Genomic DNA, 25,429 nt, shown 5'->3' on the forward strand with positions numbered 1-25,429 from the left:
ATGTTTATCGACGATATATTGATTTATTTAGAAAATGAGTCAGATCATGAAGAGCATCTGAGGATTGTTTTATCCAGATTGAGGGAGCATAAGCTATATGCGAAATTTAGCAAGTGTGAATTTTGGTTGAGCAAAGTACCTTTCTTGGGTCATATCTTATCAAGAGATGGAATCTCTATAGACCCATCAAAAGTACAAGAGGTCATGGATTGGAAAGCCCCGACTTTGGTTCATGAAGTTCGGAGTTTTCTAGGGTTAGCATGATATTATCGTCATTTCATTCTAGATTTCTCAAAGATAGCTAAGCCCATGACCAGACTACTTTAGAAGGATGAGAAATACAAATGGACACTAGAATGTGAAGTAGCTTTTCACACCCTCAGAACTCTGTTAACTACAGCGCCTGTCTTAGCACAACCCGACATTGAGAAGCCTTTCAATGTATTTTGTGATGCATCAGGTATAGGTTTGGGGTGTGTGCTTATGCAAGGAGGAAGAGTTATTGCATATGCTTCTCGGCAGTTGAGAAAATATGAAGTCAACTACCCCACACATGATTTAGAACTTGCAGCAGTTGTTCATGCATTAAAGATATGGAGACATTATTTGCTAGGCAATGTATGTCATATATATACTAACTACAAAAGTCTCAAATATATCTTTACCCAACTAGAGCTGAACATGAGGCAGCAAAGTTGGCTAGAGCTGATTAAGGACTACAATTTAGAAGTGCACTACCATCCGGGAAAAGCTAATGTGGTAGCAGATGCACTCAGTCGAAAGTCTCATTGTAACACTGTGGAAGCATTGTTAGAAGATGGATTCAATTTGTTACATCCTGTTGTACTACACAATATCACGATCAGTTGTTCACTTGAGAGCAAAATCATAGAGCTGCAGCAGGCAGATGTAGGTATAAGTCACATCAAGAGAAAAATGCAAGAGCAAGAAACCAAGCATTTCAGATTGGACGAAAAGGGTGTGCTATGGTTTGAGGACCAACTCATGGTACCAAAAGACCGTGAGCTTAGAAATCAAATTTTAGATGAAGCTCATTCGTCCAAATTGTCTATCCATCTGGGTAGTAGCAAGATATACCAAGATTTGAAAACCCATTTTTGGTGGACTAAGATGAAGAAAGAGATCGCAGCCTATGTCGCTAGGTGCAACAACTGCAGTAGAGTAAAAGCTGTTCATATGAAATCTGCTAGATTACTTCAGCCATTGCCTATTCCAGGTTGGAAATGGGAAGAAATCAGTATGTACTTTATCACAGGCCTTCCGATGACACCGCAATGTCACGATTCAATATGGGTTATTGTAGATCGTCTCACCAAGTCAGCCCATTTTATACTAGTGAACACAAGGTATCATGTGGGGAAGTACGCTGAGCTATATTTTTCTCAGATCGTGAGACTACATGGAGTACCCAAGACTATCATCTCAGATCGAGGACCATAGTTCATAGCTCATTTCTGGGAACACTTACACCAGGCTTTGGGAACTAAGCTAATCAGAAGTTCGGCATACCATCCACAGACTTTCGGACAGATGGAGCGAGTGAAACAAATCTTGAAAGATTTGCTAAGAGCTTGTGTTATATCTTCCAAAGGTTCATGGGAGAAGTGGTTACCTTTAGCTGAGTTCTCCTACAACAACAGTTATCAAGCAAGTATCAAGATGGCTCCATTTGAAGCTTTGTACGGCAGAAAATGTAGAACTCCATTGAATTGGATTGAGCCCGATGAAAGGAGATACTTTGGCATTGACTTTGTTAATGAAGCTAAAGAGCAAGTGCGTGTTATCCAATAGTATATGAAGGTAGCTCAATCGAGACAAAAGAGTTATGCTAACAAAAGAATAAGACCACTGACTTTTGAAGTGGGTGACTATGTATACTTGAAGGTATCACCCATGAAAGGGGTGAAGAGATTTGGAATGAAAAAGAAGTTTTCACCTAGATATGTAGGGCCATACTAGATTCTAGAACGAAAGGGGAATGTTGCTTATAAGTTACAACTTTCACCAGAGATGAGTGCAATATTTGATGTCTTCCATGTTTCTCAGTTAAAGAAATATCTTCGTGTACCTGAAGAAGCTATTGCACCCACCAACGTACAGCTTCAATCGGATTTGACTTATGAAGAAAAGTCAATCCGAGTATTAGAAGAGATGGATAGAGTAACATAGAGTAAGATCATTAAGTTCTATAAGGTGGTGTGGAACAATCATAGTGAACAAGATGCTACGTGGGAACGAGAGGATTATTTACGAGAGGTTTATCCCGCCTTTTTCCAAGAATGGTAGGTCTTGCAAATCTCGGGACAAGATTTTTATAAGGGGGAGGGGCTGTAACACCCTAGGTGTTAGCCTTGCATAACTTGACTTGCATAGCATGAGCATGATCATCAAGCATTCATATATAAGCATTTACACTTGAAACATTTGATTGAAACATATGCAACATTTCTTATTATTTCATGTTTCCATGTGTATATGCATATGATCATGAGTGTAAACATGTAATTGATTGATATGAGTCACAAAAACATGTTAGCAACACTTAGGTTAGCAAATGGAACATTGTTCATGAATGTTACCTTTCATGATCAAGCACTTAAGTAATGTTACATGTGTTGACCTGGATAGCCCTATGTGTGACTAATACATGAAATGATTGTGTGACCTTGCAATTAGCTTAAACATGTTTAGAGTATCAATATGAACAACTTTGATATTCATGGTTAGGGGTAAATAGGTCACTAAGCCCTACTTTGAATGTATACCATCATTTGAATGTAACATGTTTGACCAAGATTGAACTATGTTCTAGAGACCTTGCATGGAGGTGGTCACTAAAGCAAAGTTGTAGTGTTTGGCAAGAGGAACAACTTTTAGTTTTGGGTTATTGACTGGTTTAGGTCCTAACATGTTTGAATTAGGCTCACAAAAATCACTAATGCCCTAATTTCTACACTTAGAAAAATTTTCTAAGTCAGGATGCTTGGACAGTCTGACGAGCCAACTTTGGGGATGATTTAACTCGGTTTCGGTTGAGAGTTGGAGCATAATCCTTTAACAACAATTGGAGATGGTACTTGGGTCTACCATTTTTGTTTTTGAGCCATTCACTGAATCACTTTGTATCGGGAGAAAATTCAACTGGAAAACACGCTGTCAGGCTCGAATTGCATCACTAACGAACTGAATCGCTCGTTCTCGATGGCTGACCGGCTTCAGAGCCAAGCCACCGCGTGGTGGCCAGCAATGGCCACGCGTCGCCATTGCCCTGATCCGCTAGGCCCGAGCCGGCCTTAACACTCCCTGCACCCGCCCGCACTGCCCCGCGCTCGCCATTTTCATTTTCTCGGCCTCCTTCTTCACCACAGCAGCAGCCACAGCACCGAGCGCTCACCGCCATCGCCATTGTCGATGCCAGCTCGCCTCGCCGCTCCTCCATCACCACAGCCGCCCCATCGTGCTTGCATAGCCCCACCGCACCTGCCTTTCTAGCCTAAAGCGCACGGTAAGCTTCCGTGCCACGCGCGGTCCTCACCGGTGTCTATCGCCGAGCTCCATTGACGTGGCCACACCACCTCCGACCGCCACTCACCGCATTAGTCGATGAAATAGATTCGCTATAGCTTGTATTTACTTGGCCAAACCCTATTTCGAGCCTTCACGGCCAGCTCCGGCGTATTGCCATCGTCCCACCTCGCCGTGCCATCACAGTCGTCCGCCATGGCCGCCGCCATCATCGTTAGCGCCGGCGAGAGGCCCAACCAAGTAGCTCAATCGGTGCGCTAGGTCACGAGGGTCACAGTAGTAGTGGTGCCGTCGCCGGTTAAGTTCGCCGTCGACGAGCCATGGTCGCGCGGTATCAAGCAGCGCTGCTGCCCTGTTCTGAGTCACTGACGCGTGGGGTCCACTGTCAGGCGGGTCCCACCGGTCAGCGACAGTAGAGAGTAGGATAGCTCATTTAATTCTAGATTTCATGCTGTTTTGTAAATTTTATATCTGGAGTTTGGGAGATCCAAAATTTGTAGTTCAAATTTGGTTAAGATCTTGGTGAAGTGTAGTATTTAGGAAAAATATGATATTAGCATTTTCAGTAAAGTTTTTGGAAGATTTAAATTGAAACTTGAAATGTGTTTTTGAATGCATGCAAACTTGTTTATTTTATATCTAGAGTTCCTGTGCTCCAAAAATTATGAAAATTTTGTGGTAAGATATTGTTGACATGTATGAGCTCTGGTAAAAATTTGAGGATCAATGCATGTATAGATTCTTAGTTATAGATTTTCCTTTTATAATTAGGTAATCCCTATATGAATTTTTCTAAATTATTTATGAATCAAATATTCATGAAATTTGTTGGAGGTTGTCCTAGTACCATATGGATGCTAAGAAAAATATAAAATCTATTGCTTGACACTTTTCACTAGGATTTTCTATTTTTGCTATTTTTAGCCTTTCTGCCTTGTCATTTTTGTATAGAGTGTTCTACTTGGTAAAATGGCATGAAACTTTTACAGTAGTCATTTTGTAGCATTAGTAAGGCAGTGTAAATTTTTGATAATTTATGATGCACATTTAGTATATGTTTATTATTTAACCTAAGTATCTAAATAAAATAATAAAGGCATTTAAATAAATAGTTTGGGCTTTACCATGATGTTTTCTTGAGTGTATTTGGTATGCTTGCACTGTTGGTAGACTTTGTGTTGTAAAAATTTGAATGCTTCCATGAAGTAAAAGTATTGTTGCTTTATAATTCAAGTTGGGAGGATTTAGGACAGATTCTATAGTTTGGTGTGTTGCATAATGAAAATGATGTATGCTATAAAAATGGTTCATAAGAAAGTTGTAGATAACTTCTTCATACATCTTGTGTTAAAATTTCAGGACCATAAGCCGAAGGGTTTAGGAGTTATGGCTGTTCAAAGTTAGTGTTTCCGAATTACTTGCTCTCTAGAAATTTCTGGACAGCACTAGATGGCTTGTATGTTTTGGTTAAGATAAATTGTGAATTAGCTTTTGGTGATTAAATAAGAGTTGTAGACAATTTTATAAGCTTTCCAGAAAGTCCAAGATCACCACATTTGGACAAGTAGAACTTCAGTTATGAATAAAATAAGTAGCTGCTATTTTGTAGTGTGGTACATGAACTGCTGAAGTGTTTGATTGAGTAATTAAGAAGAGATATGCACATACTCAGTAAAACATGATACACTTGTTATTACTTCAGCACCATGATGTTAAGAATACTTACAAGAATGCATTCATCACTGATCATGCAACTATACTTATCAACATATATGCATTCGCAATACCTTATGTCATATTCATGCATCTAGGATCGGAGGAAGAAATAACGTTGCTGGAGTTCGACGAAGTAGAGGAAGGGGACCAGCAGGAGAATCCTCAAGCCGCAGTTCCCGAAGGCGAGGAGCAGAACCCAGAAGATCTTTCAGAGTGCCCTGATCACCGCCCCACGTCCTTTCTAAAAGGCAAGCCCCGGAGCATTCTAAGTCTCCCAGTATTTTACAAATGATTACTTAAGTCCTTATGATTGATGCATTAGGTTATAAGAATTGAATGGAACCACTTGATGCATATAAATTCCTTGCTTAGATATATGCACCGTAACCCTGTGTAGGTCCAGGATCGAATATATGCTTAGCCATGCTTAGACCGGTAGAAGTCGGGTGATTTCCTGTCACCTACGAGATATAGGTGGATATCGGAGCATGGTTGGCTATATTTGCTATCGTGGAACAAAACCATGGGGTAAAAGAAAATCAAGGCCGGGCGGAGTCTATGCATAGGTTGACTCATGTGATTCCGTCTGTGCCGATTAAGGACCATACCGTTGTTGGCACTTCTGACAAGATTGAACGCGTGCCTATAACTTAGCTGGTCGGAGAACTCGTTCCGACCGCGAAGCCGAGTAGCTCAACTCAGGCTGGGCCCCATTCTATTGTGCGCTCCTTGCAAGGAGCCAAACTGAGCCCAAGGGTAGGGTAGTCCTGAACGTCCTAGCATTTGGTGTCCCTGACTGTGCGGCGCGGTACGAACCCATAAAATGTGGACCTGAGTTGTACCAAAAGTGACCTAAGGCGACTAATGATCTAGTCTGCATGGGTTTGTGTTAGGAATAAATTCCTAGCTGGTTGAAATCGATTTGAATCGTTGTCTCTCCCGGATAGTGAGAAACTTGGCTAGCCCCAACATCGTAGTAACTGTGTTATGGAACATGATGGTTCGAATGAATATGGAATTACAATACCGGCTATGGTTACTATTGTATGCTTTTAAAATGATATACCACATGTTTGGCATAGGTTAGTTGCTAATTTAGAGATGGATAGTTATAATTAACTTGATAACAGAATCATAATTGTATAACTGAGTTAATCGCTTTGACGCAAACTGTTGTCAAGCTATCTCCACTCATACAGCCTTGCATGATCCTTGGAGTCATTTTATTTCTGGTTTATGATGGGTAAGTCTAGCTGAGTACCTTCTCGTATTCAGGGTTTAATTTCCCCATTATTGCAGATGGCACTGTGTATCATGGTTATTGCAAGAGTTGCTTCTATCCCGCTATGGATGAGGAGTAAGTCGTGGGCAGACTTCTTTATAAATCCCTCTACTTGCTTTTGTGGACTGTGATCATATTTCAGCACTATATTAAACTATGTTGGAAAATTTACTTTCAAACTTAATTTGCTTCCGCTTTTATCTATCAAACTCGGTTTGTAATAACTTTGTTTCATACTCTAATGATGGAAATGTATCTATGAACTTTATGTAATATGTGACATATATGTTGAATCATGTACGATCTTGGTTGTTGTAAATCGTTTATCGAGACCCGTCGGGGTACTCGACGGACTACCAGGATTATATGGGTTCAAGTATGATAGTGCGACTGCTTGCGGGCTGCCATTGTACTTGTACTCTTACAAATTGGTCGGTTCTGCGACAAGGGATTGACTCGCATTCAGTTGTGGCTACTGAACGCTCTGATGCAGCAGACAGTGTTTGATGTATGGGATGTCATCCTTTCTAAGATGGAGGATACACTTGCAGAGGGATTCAGAGGTCACAGGCAGCTGCCATATGCTCAATGTATCACTTTTCTTATTCATAGGGCAGTCACAGTGAGGCCTCCTGAGATGTTGGTAGAGTATTCAGGAGCTACTATAGAGTTTCCAATAAATAACATGACTTATGTGGTAGAACCGCCTAATCGAATGCCTCACAGGAGTGCTTGTCTTCCATTAGACACTAAGCACTCAAGGGAAAACACTAAATTACTCGGTTCCGTCGGGCACACCCCAGGGGAGAACCCGAAAATCCACATTTTTGCCATCAGGATCACAAATGAGATAATAAAGCTTACATCATTCTGAACCATTTCTTACATCACTTTTAATACAACCTCAGAGTATAACATTTATTATTATAACAGCGGAATGTAATCATATTATCAGAGTTATGAACAATTTAATTGAACAGCAGAATATAAACATGTGATCAGAATTTCAGCAGAAATAAATATCTAATCATGGCATGATGAATTATTGATAGGTAAATTATGACACAGTTGTAGTACTTTTATTCATAAAAACATTTGGTGAGAGTTATAAATAACAACTACGATCGCAGCGTAAAGTAAATCCTCTCTGAGCCCACCAAGAGGAATCCACACACAAAGGTCAGCTCAAGCGTCCACCTGTCACCTGCAACAGGGGGAATAAAACCCTGAGTACTCAATTGTACTGAACAAGACTTACCCGACAGGAGAAAACAAAAGACTACAAGGATATGCAAGGCTATCTGGATTATGGGTTGCATTTGCAGGAAGCATTACTAAGCGTGCGTCCTTATAATCGATTTTTTTATTAATAGCCGCATTGGTTCATTAACTAACCATTCTATATAAGCACCTATGCTACTTTCAAGCAGGTGGTAAGCAATCAGATTTCCTTTGTCCATCTTCCATTTTTCATCTTCTAGTTCTTACTACGATGCTAAACCGTAGACAAGCCGTACCGAATAGCCTGGCGATTCGCGAATCAATGCCCCCAGCTGGGTACCCTGAAAACACACGCCCCGCTTGTACCCCAGGCACGAGCAGGACCAACCCGTCACTCTCCTGTCCCGGGTGTCTAGGTCCCCGTCCAAACTGGGACTCCAAGCCCCCGCCCCTGAGTCTCGGACTCAGTGCGGTGCAAGGACCTCCTCCACCAAAAACAAACCCTAACAGTCGGTCTGGAAAGAGCCGGATCCGCGACAAGAGAGCAACAAGTCTTCCAAGTGCCCATACACAAGTATGTGCTCAGGATAATAAGTTTGTGACCTGCCCAGAGTCATATGCAACGATCGGTCCTTAACCGACCAGACAGGGAAAAACGGTGTAACCAAGCTATGACCCGCCTCCGCGGCGACACAACTTCTTACACCCACCAATATCCAAACCATATCCCTGCCCGATCACCATTTTCCTTTCCACCATTTTGTATATTCCAAGTGGTAATCATATAGTAACATATTTCCTATATCTCACGAGTGATAGCCAATCACTCGACTTCTACCGGAGTCCTGTAGCATAGCAATCTACACGATCCTGTCATACTAGTAAGACTCATAGGATAAAGATATATATGCAAGTGGTTTCATTCAACTCCTTGAAACTTAATGCACAAATATAATTTAAACTGCAGGAAGTAGGGGTTATGCACCGGGGCTTGCCTGGGTAAAATATAAATAGAAGTTAGTTTTCCATCATGGCGGCATGATCTCCAAAAGCACCATTTCTCCAGCAACTCCCGATGACTCCATGATCCATCGACGTCCCTATCATGATATGCAATGTAATAAACTGCAAGGGTATGATCAACTGACTACAATCGTGACTCATATAAATACGCTCTACGTCTCTCAAGTGAACGAGCTAGTTCTAACGACGACCGTACTTAGGCTACATATCCATGTTGTCGCATAAGACGTTATTTTTCAATAATTCTTTTAGTTATATAAACCAACGGTGTTTCTTTATTTTATTCTATCGATTTAATCAGTATTCAAAATAAGACATCATTATCTATTTAGCAACTGGTTATTCTGGAGCTACAAAAATTACGGAGAGTAACTACTACTGCTAGGAGTCTACTATACAAATTTCAGATTCAACAATATTACCAATTTACCATACCAATTCCTACAAGTTTACCTTTTTATAATATTAATTATCTCTAATTAATTATATAGCTTCCTAAGAATATTATCCACTATGTGAACAAATCATACTAGTAGGTAGATCACGATTTTAGGAGACTAACAAAACTGGTTTGACATTTTTATGATTTTTCTATGATTTTCTACGAATTTTACAAGCTTACTTTATAAGCTAAATTATCAAATACTCTACAACTAAAGAAGGCCATTAGTCAGTAAGATGGCCCAGCTCGGCCTGGCCCGTGAGCAAGCAGCCCAGGCGGCAACACCAGCCGGCCCAGCGGTGCGGCCCGCGGCCGGCCAGCGGGCGCGCGGCAGTGGCCCAAGAGGCACCAGGCCGGCCCAGGCACAGGCAGTGGCCCGGACGGCCCATGCGCGCAGAGGCGCGGCCCAGCAAGCACAGTAGCCAGCAACAGGCCGGCCCAGCGAAAAGCAGGCCGCTGCCCAGCGAACCGGCGATGGCATAGAAGCGACAAGGCCCACGAGTTTCTAACAAAATACTCAGCAGTACATCGGCACTATTTACCTAGGTCACGTATTTCGCAGAAAGGTCCCCGTATAAAATCTCGGCTTGGATTCATACGCCTCGCAATGTCTTCTTCGTAGAGTCGAGCAGAGGAGCTGGAAGGGGCATCGGGCCGGTTTCGCTGGCCGGCTGCCAGCGGCCTAGCGGCGGTGGAGGAGCAGCGCGGGAGCTGCGCGGCGGTGAGGTGCACCTGCGGACACCCGCAGCGTGGCCCAAGACAGCCTGTGGCCCACTAGCCATGCGAGCCAGGGCGCACGGCAGTGGCCACGGCCTTGCCAGAGGCGGCCTGATGCGGTCCAGCCATGGGAAACGGCGAGGACGCCAGCGCGCGATGGCTCGGGCACTAAGGAGGAGGAGGGGCGCTGGTGCACGCGCGGATGAGGAGGAACTTGGAGCAGTGGCTCCGGCGCGGGCCGAGGCAGGCACGACGATGGTGGCTGGCCATGGCGGCGGAGCTGCGCAGGTCCCGTGCGAGGCACAGCAGGGGCGCGGGCCAGCATGGGAGGGGGCGTAGTGACGACAGCTACGGTCCGAAGCAGACCGGGACACGCGCGCCTGGCCACGGCGGGGTGCGGACATGCAGGGCACCGAGGGTGGAACACCGGCATGGCCACGGGGCACGATGATGGCGCGGAGCACGCAGAGCTCGGGCGCGTCGCGGTTGCGGTCCGAAACGAGCCGTGGGCTGCGCGTGCTCACGCGGGGAAGGCCGGCAACGGCGCAGCAAGGAGGAGCACCAGTGCACGAGGTCGAGCGGTGCTGGCAGCGAGGGAGAGGCGCGTGGGGTTGTTCGGTCTTCGGCTTAAGCAAGAAGACAGCAGGCAGGCATATTCAAGAAGCCGAGTGAGGCCGACCGGGCAGCACGGCACCACGCGGAGATAGGATGGGACGGTGTAGTGTGGCCGGCAGCGGCACAGCTGCACGCACAGGAAAATGAAAAATGACCTGGCGTGACAGGAGCAGAGCCACGTGCTGGCAGCAGGCCGGTGCAGGACGCAGTTAGAAGCAAGAACGGGCGTAGCTGCGACGGCTCGGATGCGGTGCTCCTATTAAAATATTTGGACAAGACCACTCTGTACTGCATTTGTTGTTTGCCTTCATAGACAACCCACTGACCGCGAGTACCGAACGATCAACCTGTACTATATATATATATATATATATATATATATATATATATATATATATATATATATCTGTCATCACGTTTTGTTAACTGTACTGCTCCCGCAGCTAGCTTGTTCAATCCAATCAAATCGAGCGCTCGTCGTTACGTGCCGCGACGCCTAATTAAGCAAGCCACAGGGTACTTTTATTAGGACAGTAACAGCCGACGTCGGGTCTGTTTCGCGGACGCACTCTACTCTCGTCAGACCCACTGACTAGCTAGCGTCCGTGAAACAGACCCGACGTTGGCTGTTACTGTCCTAATAAAAGTACCCTGTGGCTTGCTTAATTAGGCGTCGCGGCACGTAACGACGAGCACTCGATTTGATTGGATTGAACAAGCTAGCCGCGGGAGCAGTATAGTTAACAAAACGTGATGACAGATGAGACAACAATGGATATATATATATATAGTACAGGTTGATCGTTCGGTACTCGCGGTCAGTGGGTTGTCTGTGAAGGCAAACAACAAATGCAGTACGGAGTGGTCTTGTCCAAATATTTTAATAGGAGCACCATAGCCGAGCCGTCGCAGCTACGCCTGTTCTTGCTTCTGACTGCGTCCTGCACCGGCCTGTCGCCAGCACGTGGCTCTGCTCCTGTCACGCCAGGTCATTTTTCATTTTCCTGTGCGTGCAGCTGTGCCGCTGCCTGCCACACTGCACCGTCCCATCCTATCTCCGTGTGGTGCCGTGCTGCCCGGTCAGCCTCACTCGGCTTCTTGAATACGCCCGCCTGCTGTCTTCTTGCTTAAGCCGAAGACCGAACTACCCCACGTGCCTCTCCCTCGCTGCCAGCACCGCCCGACCTCGTGCACCGGCGCTCCTCCTTGCTACGCCGTTGCCGGCCTTCCCCGCGTGAGCACGTGCAGCCCACGGCTCGTTTCGGACCGCAACCGCGACGCGCCCGAGCTCTGCGTGCTCCGCGCCATCATCGTGCCCCCTCCCATGCTGGCCCGCGCCCCTGCTGTGCCTCGCACGGGACCTGCGCAGCTCCGCCGCCATGGCCAGCCACCATCGTCGTGCCTGCCTCGGCCCGTGCCGGAGCCACTGCTCCAAGTTCCTCCTCATCCGCGCGTGCACCAGCGCCCCTCCTCCTCCTCAGTGCCCGAGCCATCGCGCGCTGGCGTCCTCGCCGTTTCCCATGGCTGGACCGCATCAGGCCGCCTCTGGCGAGGCCGTGGCCACTGCCGTGCGCCCTGGCTCGCATGGCTAGTGGGCCACAGGCTGTCTTGGGCCACGCTGCGGGTGTCCGCAGGTGCACCTCACCGCCGCGCAGCTCCCGCGCTGCTCCTCCGCCGCCGCCAGGCCGCTGGCAGCCGGCCAGCGAAACCGGCCCGATGCCCCTTCCAGCTCCTCTGCTCGACTCTACGAAGAAGACATTGCGAGGCGTATGAATCCAAGCCGAGATTTTATACGGGGACCTTTCTGTGAAATACGTGACCTAGGTAAATAGTGCCGATGTACTGCTGAGTATTTTGTTAGAAACTCGTGGGCCTTGTCGCTTCTATGCCATCGCCGGTTCGCTGGGCAGCGGCCTGCTTTTCGCTGGGCCGGCCTGTTGCTGGCTACTGTGCTTGCTGGGCCGTGCCTCTGCGCGCATGGGCCGTCCGGGCCACTGCCTGTGCCTAGGCCGGCCTGGTGCCTCTTGGGCCACTGCCGCGCGCCCGCTGGCCGGCCGCGGGCCGCACCGCTGGGCCGGCTGGTGTTGCCGCCTGGGCTGCTTGCTCACGGGCCAGGCCGAGCTGGGCCATCTTACTGACTAATGGCCTTCTTTAGTTGTAGAGTATTTGATAATTTAGCTTATAAAGTAAGCTTGTAAAATTCGTAGAAAATCATAGAAAAATCATAAAAATGTCAAACCAGTTTTGTTAGTCTCCTAAAATCGTGATCTACCTACTAGTATGATTTGTTCACATAGTGGATAATATTCTTAGGAAGCTATATAATTAATTAGAGATAATTAATATTATAAAAAGGTAAACTTGTAGGAATTGGTATGGTAAATTGGTAATATTGTTGAATCTGAAATTTGTATAGTAGACTCCTAGCAGTAGTAGTTACTCACCGTAATTTTTGTAGCTCCAGAATAACCAGTTGCTAAATAGATAATGATGTCTTATTTTGAATACTGATTAAATCGATAGAATAAAATAAAGGAACACCGTTGGTTTATATAACTAAAAGAATTGTTGAAAAATAACGTCTTATGCGACAACATGGATATGCAGCCTAAGTACGGTTGTCGTTAGAACTAGCTCGTTCACTTGAGAGACGTAGAGCGTATTTATATGAGACACGATTGCAGTCAGTTGATCATACCCTTGTAGTTTATTACATTGCATATCATGATAGGGACGTCGATGGATCACGGAGTCATCGGGAGTTGCTAGAGAAATTGTGCTTTTATAGATCATGCCGCCATGATGGAAAACTAACTTCTGTTTATATTTTACCTAGGCAAGCCCCAGTGCATAACCCCTACTTTCTGTAGTTTAAATTATATTTGTGCATTATGTTTCAAGGAGTTGAATGAAACCACTTGCATATATATCTTTATCCTATGAGTCTTACTAGTATGATAGGATCGTGTAGATTGCTATGCTACAGGACTCCGGTAGAAGTCGAGTGATTGCCTGTCACTCGCGAGATATAGGAAATATGTTACTATATGATTACCACTTGGAATATACAAAATGGTGGAAAGGAAAATGGTGATCGGGAAGGGATATGGTTTGGATATTGGTGGGTGTAAGAAGTTGTGTCGCCGCGTAGGCGGGTCATAGCTTGGTTACACCGTTTTTCCCTGTCTGGTCGGTTAAGGACCGATCATTGCATATGACTCTAGGCAGGTCACAGACTTATTATCCCGAGCACATACTTGTGTATGGGTGCTTGGAAGACTTGTTGCTCTCTTGTTGCGGATCCGGCTCTTTCCGGACCGACTGTTAGGGTTTGTTTTTGGTGGAGGAGGTCCTTGCACCGCACTGAGTCCGAGACTCAGGGGCGGGGGCTTGGAGTCCCAGTTTGGATGGGGACCTGGACACCCAGGACAGGAGAGTGACGGGTTGGTCCTGCTCGTGCCTGGAGTATAAGCGGGGCGTGTGTTTTTGGGGTACCTAGCTAGGGGCATTGATTTGCGAATCACCGGGCTATTCGGTACGTCTTGTCTACGGTTTAGCATCGTAGTAAGAACTGGAAGATGAAAAATGGAAGATGGACAAAGGAAATCTGATTGCTTACCACATGCTTGAAAGTTGCACAGGTGCTTATATGGAATGGTTAGTTAATGAACCAATGCGGCTATTAATAAAAAATCAAATATAAGGACGCACGCTTAGTAATGCTTCCTACAAATGCAACCCACAATCCAGATAGCCTTGCATATCCTTGTAGTCTTTTCTTTTCTCCTGTCGAGTAAGTCTTGCTGAGTACAATTGAGTACTCAGGGTTTTATTCCCCCTGTTGCAGGTGACAGGTGGATGCTTGAGCTGACCTTTGTGTGTGGATTCCTCCTAGTGGGCTCAGAGAGAATTTCCTTTACGTTGTGATCGTAGTTGTTATTTATAACTCTCACCAAATGTTTTTATGAATGAAAGTACTACAACTGTGTCATAATTTACCTATCAATAATTCATCATGCTATGATTAGATATTTATTTCCGCTGAAATTCTGATCACATGTTTATATTCCGTTGTTCAATTAAATTGTTCATAACTCTGATAATATGATTACATTCTGCTGTTATAATAATAAATGTTATACTCTGAGGTTGTATTAAAAGTGATGTAAGAAATGGTTCAGAATGATGTAAGCTTTATTATCTCATTTGTGATCCTGATGAAAAAAATGTGGATTTTCGGGTTCTCCCCTGGGGTGTGCCCGACGGAACCGAGTAATTTAGTGTTCTTCCTTGAGTGCTTAGTGTCTAATAGAAGACAAGCACTCCTGTGTGGCATTCGATTACGCGGTTCTGCCACAGGTGGTATCAGAGCATAAATGAGGAAATAAAGCTTCGAAAACCTTTTCTAAACTAAAATTTGACAACCCATTGTTGCAAAAAGTTAGGACATTTATATGCGAAGTTATATAAGTAGCCCTATTACTATGGTTATGTATCCACAATAGATGGCACTCTACTGACTTAGATAGGCTTGATCAAGTTTTCTGCAGGTACACTGACTCGAGCATAGTTTGATAGTATCGACTAGTTACAGGGAGAGAACGATGTGCCAAAAATCTGAGGACGGTTGCCCTATATGTTGGCAACAGTGGAAGGACGTATAGGATGTGCATTCATGCATATTCCGTTGGTGCATTGTAGCGCTCATTTTGCTAGTAGATACACCATCCATAGGTGCCACTCGTGTCGTGTTGTGCACAACTAACTCGTTCCTGTTCTAGAGTTAGGTCTACACTGTGGCTTCGTGTTTCGCGTTCGCCCGTGGTTCACGCCGGTCGTGACCCACGTCTCCCCATACCCCTTTCTGCGCTCTTGTCGGACCCTTGCCCTGTAGTCATACTAGTCAGTAATGGCATCGCACGTCGCTCGCCTCAAACTCATGGAATTTGGTCGATCCGCCGTAGTGATATCGCGCGGGAACCCTGGTGAACCGCGCCAGGACCACTGAACGCTCCGCCTTTATAAGTAGAGCCTGGCTTAGCCATTGGTACCACCACTCGGCGCACTTTAGCTAGCTTAGCTTTTCCTTTGAGCCAGCTTTTCGCTCAGCCTTCTTTGCAACCACCGTCAAAGATGGTAGGAGCCTAGGTTAGTACCTACTGCCTGAACGTTGAGGGTTTTCCCAGAATCCTGCATGCCACCCTACAAAAGCTCGGAGTCAATGATCGCCCCGAGTATGAGGGCCATGAGTACGAGGAGCATGGCACCGAGCGGTGTGAGGTTACCGTCTACATCGAGAAGAGTGAGGAGTTCCCCGACCTCACTGAAGCCTGGAGTGTGACCGCGACCGGATTTCACTTCATCGACACCTACCAGGTTGTGGCCCGCAAAGCCTTGCGGTACCTCTGCCAGATCTATGAGGAGCCCATTGCTCGTACTCCCATGCGGTTCTTTCCTCCTTTGGACAAGAATCGGCGGGCATGGAGGGCCCGCATGGAGGCTTTGCAAGAACAAGATGTGCAAGAGGACAGTCCCACCATGGTGCACTTGACCACGTACCTGCTCGCTCTAGATGAGCAGTACGACCATCAAGCCTTGGAGCTGAGGGTGTGCCTTCGGCGCACCGAGGAAGCAGAGATCTTCAACCAGATGCTCCAAGTGCAGCTCGCCAAAGTGTATGCCAGTGCTGCAGCTGCTGAGAGCCGGGAGACTACCATGTCAGAAGCTCTGAAGGAGGCCGAAGATCAGCATGTTCATCAGCTGCGGGTGGCCTATCTTGTCACCAGGGCCGAACGGAGGACGTTGGCTGTTAGAAGGCAGGATGCCCTGATCTTGGAAGGGATCCCTATCCACCCGCCAGAAAGAAGAAGAACTGGTGTTATAGCACTGCCCGCACCTCCACCCTCGGAAGTGTCAGAAGAAGAGCCCTTGGTTCCTCTCACTCAGCCGTTGCCCTGCGAGGATGTAGACTAGTTGCCTTGGGATGCTGTACCCATAGTAGTAGTGTTTTTCATTGTTGTTCCCCTATATTGTACTCTTGCCGTTGTTGTCGTCCGTAGTTGTTGAGATCATCCGACCATAGGTGAATGCTATGCCATGAATGTGAGCCTGAATGCCAGTATGTTGTACCCGTATAAGATTGTTGGAATATGCATTTTAATTATTTCGTTGTGTTTATTGTGTTCCTTTACTTTAAGTCTCGTTAGACATGCTCCAAGTTTTCAAGGGCGATGTTAAGTGAGTTACAAGAGAAGTTGCCATTCAGATGCCAAGCAGATCAGCCATGATTGGATGTTATTGGACACTGTATTGACTAACTATGGATGCCCCAGCAGAACACTTGAATTTCTTTAAAACAAATCCGTCGTTGGATTTGAATTCCTTGTCCCATGTTGTGAAGGCAACTTTTGTTGTTTGAATTTTCCCTTGCAATACTCCCCTTACTCTATGGTCTATGACCCCACCGCCTTCATGACATGTAAGTTGGTGATACTTGCCTGGTTAATAGCTTATGGTGCCGCGACGACATCGAGGGCTCCCTATGGAACAGCTGCCACATGGGACGCTGCTCGGCACGCACTGGTATCGAGGTTTTTGACCAAGTACCTTTACCAAGTTACACCGCCGTACCGTTTTGTTTTAAAAAATTTCTCCTTGGAAATGTTTAGGTGTTCAAACGGGAAATCCACAACGGGTGATGCAGAAGTGTTCTCTCAAGGTACACAAGAGATGGTTTGGAGAAAGAAGGTATGACATGATCTGGGTTTACAGAAAAGACGGATGTGGTCGAGGAAGGTTAGCATTGGGTAGTCGGGAGTAGTTGCAAAAGTTAGAGTGGATGTCTTGTCCCAAGCCCTGTGCTTAGTTGACCACGCTATGCATGCTGGGTTATTTCGCTACGTGCCCTATGAACGTCGCCTGTGTTGGGACCTGTAGCACCCTGTTTTCGTGTGGCCGCAGCATTGTGCCGCACTCGGTGTCCTTGTGCACTGTGCGCTTTTTCTTTTCCTGACATCCGGTCGGCTCTCTACCCCGCACTGTTGTTCCCCGTACCGGACCCCCCCCCCCAATTTCCCCTTCCCTTTCTTTCTTCTTTGGTGACACGACCGCCCGCACGCCTGCCTCGTCGAGCAAACCTCCCCTACTCTCCTTTATTTTCCCCTCCGCCGCTAACGCAGGAAGCACGCCATGTTTTCGACCTTATCTCCACAGCATGCGCCGTCTGTGTATCCCATCCCCGCCACATCCGCCTTCGGTGTGTTATTTTTTTTCTCTCCGTTCGCCTCTATAAATACCCTTGGTCCTTGCTCTTCTTCTTCATCCCCATTCCCCCATATTCAGAGCATAGCTACGAGATCTAGTCGACGTTGTGAAGCTAGGTTCGGCTGTCTAAGGTGATGGTGTGATCTGAGAAGAAGAAGGGATCCAGTTCATCGAAGAAGTTCAAGATCTCTTGGTTAGTTTAGTCTTAGGGTTCACAATGTTTTACTTCTCAGTCGACTGTTTCTGGATCTGTTGGTGCTACGCCATGTTTTGGATAATTATTATCTTGTTATTTCTCCATTGTCCTCGTCTATCTCGACTTTTGGATTAGATCTCGGTTGTACCAAGTTGCTCTTAACCATGTATCCCTAGCTCCCTGTGTGGTTTAGTATTCGAAGTCGTGTAATCTTTCGTGTAGTCCCTGATCTATGGAGTGTAATCGCATTTCCCCTTTTCTGGTTCCAGTTTCGAATCTCGGGACGAGATTCTTTTTAAGGGGGTTGGTTGTAACACCTCGGTGTTACGGCCTCATTTAGCATTGCGATTTAGGTCTAATAAAATTTTCGAAATGATTTTCTCGGATTTTAAAATTTTAAAAACTAGCTTTTCGCGTCAAGTATATTTAAAGCGTTGTTTGTGGCGGCTTGTTTCGCGTGAAATAATCACATAACGTTTTAATATTTGTTCCCTGGCCTGGTACGAGTACGAGCTATCGCATACGATATTTTTATGGGCGCGGCGGTGCGACAGGTCCTTTTTCTTTTCCGCTCTATCTCGCGCGCCTGCTTTTTCAATGCCTTTTCTTGTCTCCGTTGCATGTCCTTGTCTGTCTTACTTATCTCTGCGGCCAGGTCTTGTCCGTGGCAACCGGCATGCCCTGTCAGACCACGTGCTCTAGCGTACTCGCTCTGTCCTCGGCCTTTGTTTTTCCCTCTCTCTCTGCCTTGGTTTCTTGCTGTAGATAAACGTACATGAGCTGACACTCGACTTCACGTTCTAGAACCAAGGCAATGCTAGAACGCCAGAGCAATGCTAGAATGTGAAGTCGAGTGTCAGCTCATGTACGTTTATCTGCAGCAAGAAACCAAGGCAGAGAGAGAGGGAAAAACAAAGGCCGAGGACAGAGCGAGTACGCCAGAGCACGTGGTCTGACAGGGCGTGCCGGTTGCCATGGACAAGACCTGGCCGCAGAGACAAGTAAGACAGACAAGGACATGCAACGGAGACAAGAAAAGGCATTGAAAAAGCAGGCGCGCGAGATAGAGCGGAAAAGAAAAAGGACGCCGCGCCCATAAAAATATCGTATGCGATAGCTCGTACTCGTACCAGGCCATGGAACAAATATTAAAACGTTATGTGATTATTTCACGTGAAACAAGCCACCACAAACAACGCTTTAAATATACTTGACGCGAAAAGCTAGTTTTTAAAATTTTAAAATCCGAGAAAATCATTTCGGAAATTTTATTAGACCTAAATCGCAATGCTAAACGAGGTCGTAACACCAAGGTGTTACAACTTAGATGCTCCGCCACAGTGTAGCGAGGACACCTAGCCAGTCACGCCATCGCCCAGAGGTGCTAAAGACTGTAGCCTAGTAGGAATAATATCATCAGGGGCGTAGCAGCTACAGAGGAGGAGGAGCTAGATGCTCAGTAGGAGGATACGGTCGAGAGCGACCCCAGCGATAGTTCAGATGATGACTACTAGGATATCCCTTGGATGCCTCCTCGACGACATGATGGTGAGGCTAGTGGCTCCAGCTCAGCTCCACAGGCACCACAGATAGACCCCACTCTTCTTGTTATACTTGAGCAGATGAGGCAGGATCAGGCTCGCCAGGCTTAGGAGACCGCAGCTGCTCTAGCGCAGGTTCAGGCCAGATAGGATGAGTTCCAGCGACAGCAGTAGGCTATCTAGTAGCAGCAGGCCATGCAGCAGCAGTAGCTCCTCATGCAGCAGTAGTTACATGGATTCATGTAGCATGTCATCTTTGCTATTGGGGCTCCACCGCCACAGCTTACACCTCAGCTCGGCCAGCCTGCCACCACTTCACAGACTCTAGTTCTATAGCCCAATGGGCTTCAGAGTTAGGGATAGCCAACGACTTAGTTTGCTTCACCTACAAAGTAGGTGTCCCAGTGGTTTGCCTCACCAGTGATAGCCTAGGGTCCGCAGTTCACACCGCTTTGCATAGGCTTCACACCGGCTCAGAGTTCGTCGCTGCTTGTGACTGACACCCCAGTTTCTAGGAGCCTTGGTACCACTTTTAGTGAGTTGACAGGGCAGCATACACTGCCAGATCTACATGTCCCTGGTCCTTCCACAGTTGCTCCTATTACTGGGACTACAGAGACGCTCCCTTCATCTATTGCATCATCAGAGCCGCCTGCTTCAGTGATACCTGCAGAGTCACAGGCCGCACCAGTCCCAGATCCGACCCAGACCGCTTCAGCGTCACTTCCAACGATAGAGGGTCATATAGCTTAGAGCTCAGGATCAGATGATGATGCTGCCCACTTCTAGATCGCTCATCGTACCTCAGCGCCCGACTCGTCCACTGCTGCCCCACCGACCGACCCTTAGGTTTTGGTGTTTGACACTAAAGGGGGAGAGGGATCGAGTATGATAGACTTAGGGGAGTGATATATCTAGGGTGGAGCTTATCTATTACATTTGGCTTTTTATGATTGATATATTATTATGCATTCATGTTTACTTTCATGCATTGAACTATATACGTGTGATCGTGATATTAATGTGATAGTCATATTTATGTGATATGTGACATGTGTGCTCTCTACTTTGATCTTTATATATGTCATGCCACTTGGTTATGCTCATTTGCTTTGCTTTCACGTTTTACTCCAATGCAAATGAGCTTTACTTCTTATACTCATGCTTATTTCATATCTATTGAGTACATCATGTTGGCTTGGGTCATATAAGCTTGCCTAACTCTTTTGTTCTTATTGTCAAAAGCTTATATGAACCAAGCATGTTGAAAACCTCATCTCTTTTACATGCTCGAGGTTGTATTGTCATCAATCACCAAAAAGGGGGAGATTGAAAGCATCTAGTCCCCTAGTTGGGTTTTGGTGATTAATGATAATACGAGATTACTGTGACTAACGTGTGTTTTACAGATGCAATTAAGTTAGGTCATGGTAATGGTAATTAATTGGGCAATCATGGTTGTCATGCCCCTACGATGGAAATCAATTGATTTTCAAAGGATGGACGACAAGGTTAAGGATGGACTAGTTCTAAGTGTCGTTTGGTGTTGAAGAGACACTTAGAGTAGTTTAGGACTTTGTTTTTCCTTTGGTCGTACTATTAAGCGGGTATGGACTAGTAGCCCTAGGTGAGTCTAGTGGGTTAGATATGGTGCACACTTGTCAAATCTAGCACTAGGCAGCTCCAAAGTAGCCCTTAGATCAATTGGAGCAAACTTCATTCACATATGATTGCGAGTTTGAAGTGAATGGAGGGTCAAATGTTGACTAGACGCTGGTTCCGGTGTGACCGGACGCTGGCACAGAGCCTGGTCAGTTCATTTGATCAAGGTGAAGTCATCTGGATGCGACCGGATGCTGAGTGAAATGTGACCGGACGCTGGGTGCCAGAGTCCGGTCAACTCCAGTAAGGTTCTAGAGAGGGAAAATCCTGATCGGACAAGTCCGGTCAGTGCTGACCGGACGCTGGTCAGGTTCCGGCTACTGACCGGACGCTGAGCAGAAAAGTGATCGGACGTTGGGTGCCAGAGTCCGGTCAACATCATTAAGGTTCCAGAGAGAAGTTTTGGTGACCGAACGCGTCCGGTCAGTGCTGATCGGACGCAAATCAGAGTCCGATCACAACTTAACGGCTTAGTGGCGGGGAGAACTGACCAGAGCGTCCGGTTACCTTGTTCGGAGCGTCCGGTCACCCCGCAGAATACTGACTCAGGCACAAAACGGTTCGTTTTGAATGATGGGTATAAATACTTCCTCTATTCATTTAAGGGAGTACTCTTGCCCATTTCAACAGCTAAGAAACACCCTTGAGAGTGCCAAGGAGAACAAGAGCCTAGTGAGGTGATTAAGATTTGAGAATCCAACATTAAGGCCTCATTAGCAAAAAGAGAGTATCAAGTGTGCATCCACCCTTCTCATTAGGCTTGTTGTGGTCAAGTGAGAGTTCTTGCTTGTTACTCTTGGTGATCGCCATCACCTACACGGCTTGGTGGTGATTGGGAGTTTGGTGATCATCCAGCGGAGCTTGTGGATGACCCAACTCAAGTTATGAGCGGTTGTGGATGATTCACCGCGACGGAGTGTCGAAGAATCAACCCGTAGAGAGCACTTGATCCTTGCATGGATCAAGGGGGAGCTACACCCTTGCGCGGGTGCTCCAACGAGGACTAGTGGAGAGTGGCGACTCTCCGATACCTCAGTAAAACATCGCCGCGTTCCTCCTTCTCTCTTTACTTTATCCATTTACTTTGAGCAATTCAATTCTTGTCTTTACATTCATAGAATTGCCATGCTAGAGTAGGATTGGAACTTAGGTTGCAAGACTTTTGTGCGGTAGAACATTAGAAACACATTCTAGACACAAGGGGTGGAGTGAGCTAAGTGTAGGGTTTAATTATTGCAAAAAAATTTAGAATTAGCCCAATTCACCCCCCCTCTTGGGCATCTTGATCCTTTCAACTATTGTATGCTACTAAATGATATACCACATATTTGGCACATGTTAGTTGCTAATCTAGAGATGAATAGCTATACTTAACATGATGACCGAATTATAACTGTATACTTGAATTGGTAAGCTTTTTATGCAAAATATTGTCAAGCTAGCTCCACTTATAAAGCCTTGCATGTTCCTTGGAGTCACTTTGTTTTTGGTTTATGACAGGTAAGTCTAGCAGAGTACCTTCTTATACTTAGTGTTTTATTCCTATTGTTGCAGATGGTATAATTTATCATGGTTATTGCAAGAACTGCTTCTGTCCCACCGTGGACGAGTAGTGAGCCCTAGGCAGGCATCTCTTATTAATACTTCTCATATGCTTTTGTGGATGTGATCATGAGCTGGCACTGTATTTAAACTATGATGACAGATGTTAGTTTCAAACTTTAATTTGCTGCCGCTACTATTTTACTAAACTTGGTTTGTAATAACCTAAAGTCGTACTCTGATGAATGAACTGTATTTTGTAAACTTTATGTAACATGTGACATGTATATTGAATCATGTACGGTCTTGATTGTACGTTGATGGTTAATCGAGACCCTTCGTGGTACTCGACGGACTACCGGGTTTATATGAGCTCAAGTATGACAGAGCGATCGCTTGCGGGCTACCATTGTACTTGTGCTCTTATAAATTGGTCGGTTCTGCTACAATCTTGATTCGAACTACATGGATGAATATGCAAGAAAGATGATGTGTTATCATTTAGAGTTTCACACCGATACATTTGTGATACTATGCAAGAGAACCTACAGAGTGACCGTTGGAAGGTTTCCTCCATAGACTTGATCCTAATCACATAGACGTTGTTGGGAACAGCTTATCGGAGAATCAATTTTAATTTGATTAAGATTTTCTGATAAGCTACGGTCTAAAAATCTACAGTGTGAAAAAATTGGGTGTTTAGCAATTTTGATTATTGTCCCATGGATTCTTTGTCTTGAGTGTAAAATAACTTATATGCCCTTAGGTTGATAATAGATAATTTGTTGATCAAATATTAGTGGAAAGTGTTATGGTAATATTTTTCTTATTTGTTACACCACATAACATAAATAGAATTTGGATAGAAGTTGAAATGAATAATCGATAAAATTCACGTACCTATGTTCACTTATATAAGGAACCACTTCTAATAAAAAAATTGACTTTGTCCTAGCCGTCGGCTCTGATCGGATCCTTTGCAGCTCCAATTTTTGGCATCGGCGCCGGTGCTGAGGTAGGAGGCCCAACTCAGACATTAGGTTACGCCGCTTCATCCTCCCCTGCGGGCATCCACGACTCTGATTTTAGGTGGCGCCGGCGTCGAGGAGGAAGGAAGCCCAATTCTTGTACACATTGAATTCTGCAACTTCATTGATCTCCTCTGCATGCTTGCGTGATCGAGCGGGGCGGCCTGATGAGCGGGAGGTCAGTGGGAGCGGACGGCCTGCAGAGCAGGAGCTAGCAGCGGCCGGGTGAGCGGGTGGCCAAGCGACCAAGCATTTCAGAGTACAAAAATAGCCTCTCAGCTACCGCATAGTTGCAGGTGGGGATGATTTATTTTATAAGGAAGATTGGTCATAGACGTTTCACATCACGATGCATGCGTGATAGTGGCGTTTAAATTCATGATGCATGTGTGATAGCTAGTGTGGGGAGGGTAGGAGGAAGGATCGGTGGAGCACTGGAGCCTGGAGGAGAATCGCAAGCGTCAGGAAGTGCCGTAGTTGTGAGTAAGGATGAAAACGGAACGGAAATATCCCGAACCGAACCGCATCGTTTTTTTATATTTAATCCGATCGAATCCGCATTTTCTTGTCCGACTTTACCGTTTTCGCTTTCGCATTTCAGATGTTTCGTATTTCAAATGTAAAAGTAGAAAACGGTTTAGACATTTTTCCGACCGTTTTCTACTTTTCTACTTTTAATTTGAAATATTCCGAATTGAAAATTCGGTTTAAACCGAATTTGGCCAATTGCACAGGTCATACAGCCCAATTACAGGTTGTTCACCACGCAGCTGTGTTCTTTCTACTGGTGGCCAGCTGCCCTCTCTTATAGACGGCGCTCAGCCTTGTCTCTCTTCACCTCATGAGATGGTGCTAAATGTCAGGAAACCGGCAGCATCTACACGAAAGCCTACCTGGGCCATAGCCCATCAAGCTCATCGGTTTAACCCCCACCTGCAAAGTCAATCATTTGATAGTTTTTGTATCAGCCGAATAAATCTTTGTTACTCAAAAGAAAAATCTGAATAAATCTTTAAAATAAAATACTACATCTATTCTAAAAAGATTAATAAAATTATTCTGACTCAGTTCAAGTTCATGTTTCTATAATATGCACTTGTTAATTATTATATGCACTTGAACTTGATCATGTATGCACTTAGTCATGCACTTGGTCTATGGGTCGGTATTCCGTATTGAGTTTTCGTATACCGACCGTGTTCGATATAATTCCGCTCGAATTGTTTCGTTTTCGAAATTCTCGATATTCCGTAAGTTCGTGTTCGTTTTCGTGTTCGGTTTGTCCGCTTTCGTTTTCGTTTTCGTATTCAAATGTAAAAGTAGAAAATGGTTGAGGAGTTCTCCGTTCGATTCTGTTCGTTTTCATCCTTAGTTGTGAGCAAGGGATGGATGAAATCTGATGACGTGGCTTCACGAGAAGCTAAGAAAAACACCTAGTGGGGATCTCCTATTTAGATATAGGAGATAGGAGATTTCTAGCTTGTCAATAGGTCCCACCAACTAGAGAAGATAATGGTGTCAAGCTATGGTACCAAAACGATATAACTCAAGCCTTTGTTATAGAGAATCATATTTGCTTCCGTCTGACAATGACACAAGAAACAAATAGGCAGTGAATAGTTTCACCAATTTGAT

General features: G+C 45.5%; 1 long non-coding RNA gene across 1 annotated transcript; it reads right to left on the minus strand.

The window, feature by feature from the left end:
* Positions 1 to 7,586: 7,586 nt before the first annotated feature.
* Positions 7,587 to 24,014, minus strand: LOC136539090 (uncharacterized). The gene is made up of 2 exons (XR_010779532.1): positions 23,667 to 24,014; positions 7,587 to 7,748 (listed from the first exon to the last, which is right to left on the minus strand). It is a non-coding gene; the product is annotated as an uncharacterized lncRNA (long non-coding RNA).
* Positions 24,015 to 25,429: the final 1,415 nt, after the last annotated feature.

The sequence above is a fragment of the Miscanthus floridulus genome, chromosome 2 (assembly GCF_019320115.1).
Source record: "Miscanthus floridulus cultivar M001 chromosome 2, ASM1932011v1, whole genome shotgun sequence".
NCBI lineage: Eukaryota > Viridiplantae > Streptophyta > Magnoliopsida > Poales > Poaceae > Miscanthus > Miscanthus floridulus.